Raw genomic sequence first — 8,609 nt, forward strand, 5'->3', positions numbered from 1 at the left:
AGTGTGAAGGATGAACAGGATGAACAGGATATTATTGCACCAGCTGAAGTTACTAACTAACTTAGAAAGTTAGTTATGTCAGTTTTTTCTGTTTTGTGATTAGTGGATAGTTAGTTAGGGTTGTTACTAGCTAGCTATATATAGTGGATGTAACTGTAATAACAGATTGAGATTGAGATAACAAAACATTGATTCCTTCTTTCTTCTCTATTCTCATGCAAGCTTAAACTGCTCATCAATGGCTGCATTGATATCTCCATGAATTTCTTCAGCAGTGTTGCATGTTTACATGGTATCATCGTCTTGTGATCCATTGTTTCCGCTGTGCTTCGAAGGTTCTCAATCTCCCCCATTGATTCAATCAGTTTCTTGATTCTTTCTTGCCATTATTTCTGTTTCTCCTTTCGCAACCTTCCTTTTTCTCCTTCCTTTTTCCCATCATGTCTGCCACCACTGAAGGTAGCGTTCATGGCGAATCTGGTTTTCGCAATCATCAGAAGGGTTATCAAACAGACACTCTCAACCCTTACTTCATGCATCCGAATGAAAACCCTGCCTTGATTCTCGTCACTCCTCCACTTTCCAGCAATAACTACCACTCGTGGTCTCGCTCCATGACCATGGCACTACGATCCAAGAACAAGTTGCACTTCATCAATGGTGCACTGCCTCGCCCTACAGATCTTGATTTCAATTCAATTGCGTGGGATCGGTGCAACACTATGATTATGTCGTGGATCAAGAACTCAGTGGAACTGGAAATCGCTCAAAGCATTCTTTGGATGGACAATGCAGCTGACATGTGGACTGAATTGAAGGAAAGATTTTACCAAGGTGATGTGTTTCGAATTTCAGATATTCAGGAAGAAATATGCACTTTGAAACAAGGTGATTCTTCCATTTCTTCATACTATACAAAACTGAAAATTTTGTGGCAAGAACTTGACAACTTTCGCCCTATTCCGGAATGTGACTGTGTCACAACTTGTCAAGCTATCTCCAAGATTCGTGCCTATAAGGATAGTGATCAAGTCATTCGTTTTTTGAAAGGTTTAAATGATCAGTATGCAGCTACTCGTTCACAAATCATGTTAATGGACCCGTTACCAAATATTTGCAAAGTGTATTCTTTACTTGTTCAACAAGAAAGACAAACTAGCACTCCCCTTGATGAGTCAAAAATCTTGGTGACTCCCACTAATGGCAATCGTGATTCTCATCCCAGGTCTCAGCATAGCAACAGAGGCAGAGGCAGCTCTAGGGGAGGTCGATCCTATGGTGGTAGAGGTAGAGGAAATAGAGTATGCACACACTGTGGTATGACCAACCATACCATTGATTCATGCTTCAAAAAACATGGATATCCTCCTAATTGGAAGGCAGATGGTAGTGTCAACAACTATGCTGCAACTCGGGATAAGGCAGATGACCAAACAGCTGCTATTTCTGAACATAATGTGCAAGCATCTCCTGGCTTGGCTTTTACACCAGAGCAACACAAAGCCTTGCTAGCTTTACTCCAGGATGCCTCACAATTTCAGCCTCATATCATTAACCACCTCACCTCCCACACTATTTTAGGTTCAGGTATCATGTGCACCATCCCTAATTTATTTCATCATGAAACTTTCATTTTAGACACGGGGGCAACTGATCATGTTTGTTTTACTCAAAACTATTTTCAATGCCTCAAGAAAATTAAGCCAATAACTATCAAATTACCTAATGGAAGCATTGTTTCCACAAACCTTTCAGGCACAGTCAAGTTTACAAACTCCTTCTATCTTACTGATGTACTCTATATGCCTCAATTTACATTTAATCTCATTTCTGTTCCAAAATTAACTAAACAACTTCAATGTCATCTTTTGTTTAATGAGCTCAATTGTGTCATACAGGATCTATCATCCAAGAAGATGATTGGCACAGCTGAATTACATGGTGGACTGTATCTTTTAAAGACTCCCTCAGTTTCCTTGCACCATACACCAGCTGATCATGTTATCAACTCTACTGTCCTTTCATCTATAGCTCATAATTCCAATTGTAGCCTTTGGCATCTTAGACTTGGACATGCATCTCATGCCAAGATTTTAGAGCTCAATAAACATTTCCCTTTCATTAAATCTACCAATGTTAATACACCATGTGATGTTTGTTTCTATTCCAAACAAAAGCGGTTACCATTTTCTCTTAGTACTCATACATCTAAATCTAATTTTGACCTTGTCCACATGGATATATGGGGTCCTTTGGCAACTCCATCCATGATGGGGTTTATATATTTTCTTACCATTGTTGATGACAAAAGTAGATATACTTGGTTGTTTCTCATGAGACATAAATCTGAAACCTCACCCCTTGTTCAGTCATTTGTAGTCATGGTCAAAACACAACACAATTGCCAAATTAAGACCATAAGATCAGATAATGGCCCTAAGTTTAAACTCTTTGATTTTTATCAAAAATTTGGCATTACACACCAAACCTCTTGTGTGGCTACCCCTCAACAAAATGTCATTGTTGAGAGGAAACATCAACACCTCCTTGGCATCACTAGAGCCCTTTTATTTCAGGCACATCTCCCTCACATTTTTTGGGCACATGCTGTTAGTCATGCAGCTCATATAATCAATAGATTACCAACCCTATTCTTAAAGAACATGTCTCCTTACCAAGTTCTTCACCAAACATTACCTGATATGTCCCATTTCAAAGTTTTTAGCTCACTGTGCTATGCCACAACCCTGACAGCCAATAGAAAGAAGCTAGATTCAAGATCTAGAAAATCCATGTACCTAGGTTATAAGAATGGTGTTAAAGGTCATATTTTGTTTGACTTAAAATGCAAAGGCAGGCATCTCAAATAGGTTTCAAACTATTTCCCTATCAATCTGGGGCAATCCAGTCAAGATTCCGAGAATCTCTCAAGGATGCCAAAAGTAATCAGGGGCATGCATCCAAGTAAATCTGAATCTATTTCCAACCAACATGGGGCATTGTCTTGAGCCTATGATTACTAGGGGCATATCGCCCATAGTGTACATCTCACAAAGTCCTCGCGAGGCGAATCTTTCTAAAGTTCCTACTAACTGGGGCAAATCTATGCAAGTCCAGTTCGACATCTTGACCAATACTCAGTGACGTGTCCTAATCAAATCCAGGAATGGTAAGTACTATAATACTGGGGGCAACATTCAAGATATCCGCGTCTTCCCACAAAACTGATTTCGCAAGATCATATCCCCGCAGAGTAATCACTAAGAAGATATCTTCAAAAATACTCGTCCTACAAAGACATATCTCCCCAACAGAGTTTACTTCTTCGACACTGCCGGTTCCCCGACACTTTCCTCTTCTTCAAAACAGGGTTATTCATATCTCTAATCCCCAATCAGGGTCCATCAAGTTACTGATCATCCCCAAGCAAGAATCATAAATTCCCAACTGAGCATCTTCAAAACAAAATTAGACATCAAAATCACAAAGGCATAGAGATTCAGTTTCTCAATCAAGACAACATAAAGCATATTCGCAAATCATATTCACATTCACACCTTGCATACATTACCTCATAAAAATTCATACATAGCATACAAAGTTTCTCATTTATTTTGAGAGACTCATTATAATACATACATCATGACATTGCATTGCAGGATACAGGTACCGACAAATGAGCGAAATCTCCAACTTTCCAAGATCTAATTCAGCTACTACGAACGGTACTGACACGGTCAACTCTCAGAGATCTAATTCATTTACCACGAACGGTAATGACACGATCACTTTCAAAGATCTAATTCAGTTACTACGAACGGTACTGACACGGTCAACGCTCAGAGATCTAATTCTATCATCACGAACGGTGTAGACACGATCAATGACCAACTAAGTCTAATTCAGTTACTACGAACGGTGCTGACACGACAAGAGAATCTAATTCTACCATCACGAACGATGTAGACGCGATTATCTCCCCAAGATCTAATTCCATCATCACAAACGGTGTGGACACGATCAACTGCTTCTAAGATCTAATTCGGTTACTACGAACGGTACTGACACGATCAACTCTCAGAGATCTAATTCTATCATCACGAACGGTGTAGACACGATCAGTGACTTTCCTAGTCTAATTCAGCTACTACGAACGGTACTGACACGACAAAAGATCTAATTCAAGTATCACGAACGGTACTGACACGATCAATTCCCAAGAATCTAATTCATTTACTACGAACGGTAAATGACACGATCAACGCGCAAACAACATCTTCTCAGACTTCAACTACCAGATGGCATCCACAAGCCCATCTCTGACAAAAGTCCCTACTTCAAATAGGGCAAATTTCTTGGTATTCTTATGTTCAATCATCTTCTACCTTCAGATACCGACTGGCATGCAGACCATTCTACATCTTCAGGTTTAAGATAATTGAACAGGGGCAGCTGTCATACCCCAAAATTTGCCCATTACATTTTCGTACTCAAGCTCATTCGAATATCAAAGTCTCAATACTCGACTGAGTATACATTCTCCTAAACAACAGCCTTCCAACTAGGGTTTTCTCTTTCTCAAAGAAAAGTCAGGTTCTGATGCCTCCAATGGACTCCATGGCCTCCCATATGATTCAAATGATCCTCATACCAAGTATCAAGTCTCAATTCAAAGGATTGGTCACCCAATTGTTCAGAAAGTCAACAGTCGACTAAGTTAACCTAAAAAGTCAACTATGGTCAAAATAAAGTCTAAACTCTTAATTTTTTGTCAAGATCCTCATATTGAAGTATAATTCATCATTTGATCAAGAATTGATCATGGTTCATCAAGGAAAGATAAAAAAAATCATCAACAAATCAAAAGGTTTCTAAATTAGGGTTTTCTATAGGAAAAGTCAACTGAACTTTGACCAGCCATAACTCCTACATGGAAAATCAGAAATTTTCCATCCAAAGCTCATTTCGGAGGAAATTGAATTCTCTACAATTTTGTCTCTCACATGCCAAGTCTGAAAATGCACCATTTGAGAGATATGAGCCAATACATTACAGGTCCTTCTAAAAGATCGCAAAAAGTCATTTTTTCTCAAAGCTCATAACTTGGACATGGTAGACTCAATTGAGATGAAACCAAAAGGAGCCTTTAGAGGACTCCTTTGGCTTTCTAAAAAATCCAAGAACACTTTCACATGATCAATATTGAAGGAGATATGAGGCTCAAAAGTTGGTCAAATGTCAAGAAGTGCATGAAACCATAATCGAACAATTTTGTGTTTTTTAGCTAATGGGCTTAGGTTCTGGACTTCAAACATATATGTGACCCAAATAAGAACGTATAAAACCATTCTCATATTTTTGGCTTTTTATTTTTATTTATTTGAATTTTATTCATTTAAATGCAAAATAAATTAAGTAAAATACCAAAAATGAGGAAATAAATTATGGGGCTTTGTTTTGGATCATATGAAGGCCCAAGATTCACCTTGGAGACTAGCAAAATTCGTTCATACTTGGCTTGGATTTATATTTTATTATTTATTTGGTTTTTATTCAATTTAAATCAAAGAAAAATAAAATAAAATCAAAATTGATGCATGATTTGATTTTTCAATCAAATAACCATTCTTGGGGGTCAATTTAATATAATATTTTTGCTTAAAGAAAGATTGAGCCAATTATGGAAGTTTTATGTTGATTTTCCAATCAAATTATCTTCAAATATTTTCTCTCATCAATCTCATGATTCAAGTTCCTTTTTCAAACCCTAATACCATTCATATATAAGTTTAGCATTCACACATCAAAGGGGACGAAAATTGGCTGCCAAAGAGCTAGGGTTTGAAAGCTAATAAAATATCTCAAAGGCTATGGTACAACGTATTTTCTCCGAGGGCCAATCTCAAACAACCTCAAGAATTGCAGCGTGTTCCTGAGGATACCAGCAGCGATTCCCAGTCATTCTTGAAGCCATTCACGATTCAGAACCTGCGTGTCCACCTTCCTTGGTTTGTTCATACTTTTCAAATTTCAAATTCTTAATACATGCAATTTAAATGAATTCTATGCATATATATGTGTTCATAACCATGATTAGAGTCATTTAGAATCATTTGTTTGGAGGTTTGACGTCAGAGACAAGATTTGCCATAGTTAGGGCATAAAGGAAACTCTCTCGCGTCTTCATGGTTGTAGCGTGTTTCTGATCAAAACAAGGCCACCATTGGATTCAGGGGACTCGACATGGTAGATCTGGGCGCCCATGTCGTTAGTTTAATATCGTTTTGGAGTTTTTTTTTATTTTGCAGGGATTCGAAGGATTTTTCCGCGGGTAAATCCGCAGGAAAATTCCCAATAAAATCCGCAGGTGAGCTCCACAAAGAAGATGAACAGTAAGGAGGCTTTTGGCTTATGCGCATGTTGCAGCATTAGTGGCTGGTCAAAAATTTTATTCCTCCCTCCTATCCCAATTGGCTGGTCAAACAAAGGACCCTTCTCTCTCCGCTGTTGATTCGTTCCGCCTTCCAGCCATGGGCCCCACGTGCAGCGCTTTTGACTTTCTTCATTTAAATTTTGTTTTGCTACTTATATTTATCTGGATGTTATTCTTTCAAATTAGCAATTCGGTGCAGGTGGTGAGAGACTTCATTGGTGACCCTCGAGGCAAGGGTTCGAATCCCAGTGGCCCCCGTTTCTATTTATTTTTTATAATAACAAATGGCTTGCATGATCCAGTGCGCTGAGGCTACATAGGACCGTGATACACCTGCCAGTTCATGCCATTGGATCTTCTTAATTCCAGATCTAAAGGTCCCAGCGTGAATTCCCATCATGGACCCTCAAGAAGGCAACACACCGGATCACACGCCCAGCTGAGTTTCCTTTTCTTTTATTGTTTTTATTTTTTATCATTTAATTTGGTTTTAACTATTTATTTGTTATATTTTTTTACCCAAACTATTATTTTTTCTAAATCTTTTTACATACTAATAAATACTTTTTTTTCTATTTAATAAAGATTAAGTTTTTTTATTTCTATCAATGTTAATGAGTTAATTCTATATAGTAATATTATAAATATTTTATTTTTAAACTCGTTTTTTATTTTTAAACCGACAAATTATTATCTTTATATATAATATTGACCATTTGTTTTCTTTTGGTTTGTTAACCTCGAGTCATTTATAAACTTTAGTAGTTTTTAGGATTACTGGTAGGTGTTTTACATTAACGGCATTTTATGCCTTATAAACCTTGTGGGTCACGATAAGTTTTCTTAAACAAACCTTTTAGGTTCAGGGTTTGCAAACCTTCTAAGGGTTTGTAGAACATTCATACACTAAAATTTCCTTTTCTTTGTGCTATTTTCAGGGATACTTCAAGATCCTCCGATTACGTGCCACGCCTCTCATAAAAGTCAATGTTTCTTGCTCAAGGCAAACCTCCGCCCATCAGCCTTCATCATTCAAAGCCAAAGGTTCATCAAGTCGCCAGAGCTACGAATGTCGGTAATCCTAAAACCTTGTTTTATTATTACTTATGTCAAACCCTATTAAGGGATCCGCTGGTTTTATTGTCCCCTTCCCCCATTATTATGTAACTGTTTACTGGTTGTATTGTTTGGCCTTGAAGGCACTTAAATTGTGATATTGTATCATTATTTTTATTGCATGGTTAGTAATATAGGGTGTGACAAGATTAATTAATCAAGCGATAGATCACCTAACTACAAGATAAATGTAATCGAAGTTAACCACGTGAATGTTGCACCCACACACCTTTAGGGTAATCCCTCTGGTTGCCTTTGTTGCCTGTTGCCTTGTTGCCTTTAAGTGTACTAAATAGTCAAGTCCCTCGATTCCGAGGATACCTAAAGCAAAACAAAACGTTGCCCTAAGTTCATTATCATCAATTCTGTCCCTCGAAGTTGCCTCGGTAAAAACATGATGATTGTCCCAATTGCTAAGGTATCCTCGCATGATGCCTAAAAAGATTAATGACTATTACATCCTTCCCTTAGACTACCTGCCCTCTTTATGGCATGGGATAGTCTTGTGGTGAACGATTACTCGATGACCCTTCAAATCCAATTGAAAGGCTTCCTGCCCTCTTATGGTATGGATAGATCCTTTCGCCTCGAAAAGCTAAAAGAACAAATTTTTTAAACTTAGGGTAAGTTGCTCTTAATTGCTTGCTCAATTCAAATTCAAAATTCAAAACTCTTTTTCCCGCTAATTTTCAAATACTTTCCAAAAGACTACGCTTATTTACAAGCTAAAGTTCTTCTTCAAAGGTTTACTTTTCACACTTCCTATTTCAAAACAATTTCAAACAAGGCTACGCTTATTTACAAGCTAAAGTCCTTAAACAAAATCTTTTACTATTCGCACACTGCTTTTCAAATAGATCAAACATTTCAAACAAAGTAAGCTAAGCAATTAAGAGCCCATGGATAACCATGGATGCAAAGGGTGCCTTACACCTTCCCTTTGTATAACTTACCCCCCGAACTCAAAATCTTTTCAAAAAGGTCTTTCCTGTTCTTTTAGCCTTTCCGATTGGATAAAATAAAAGTCGGTGGCGACTCATGCTTAACCGCGACATTCCGA

This window comes from Vicia villosa, linkage group LG1 (assembly GCF_029867415.1).
Source record: "Vicia villosa cultivar HV-30 ecotype Madison, WI linkage group LG1, Vvil1.0, whole genome shotgun sequence".
In the NCBI taxonomy this organism is placed as follows: Eukaryota; Viridiplantae; Streptophyta; class Magnoliopsida; order Fabales; family Fabaceae; genus Vicia; species Vicia villosa.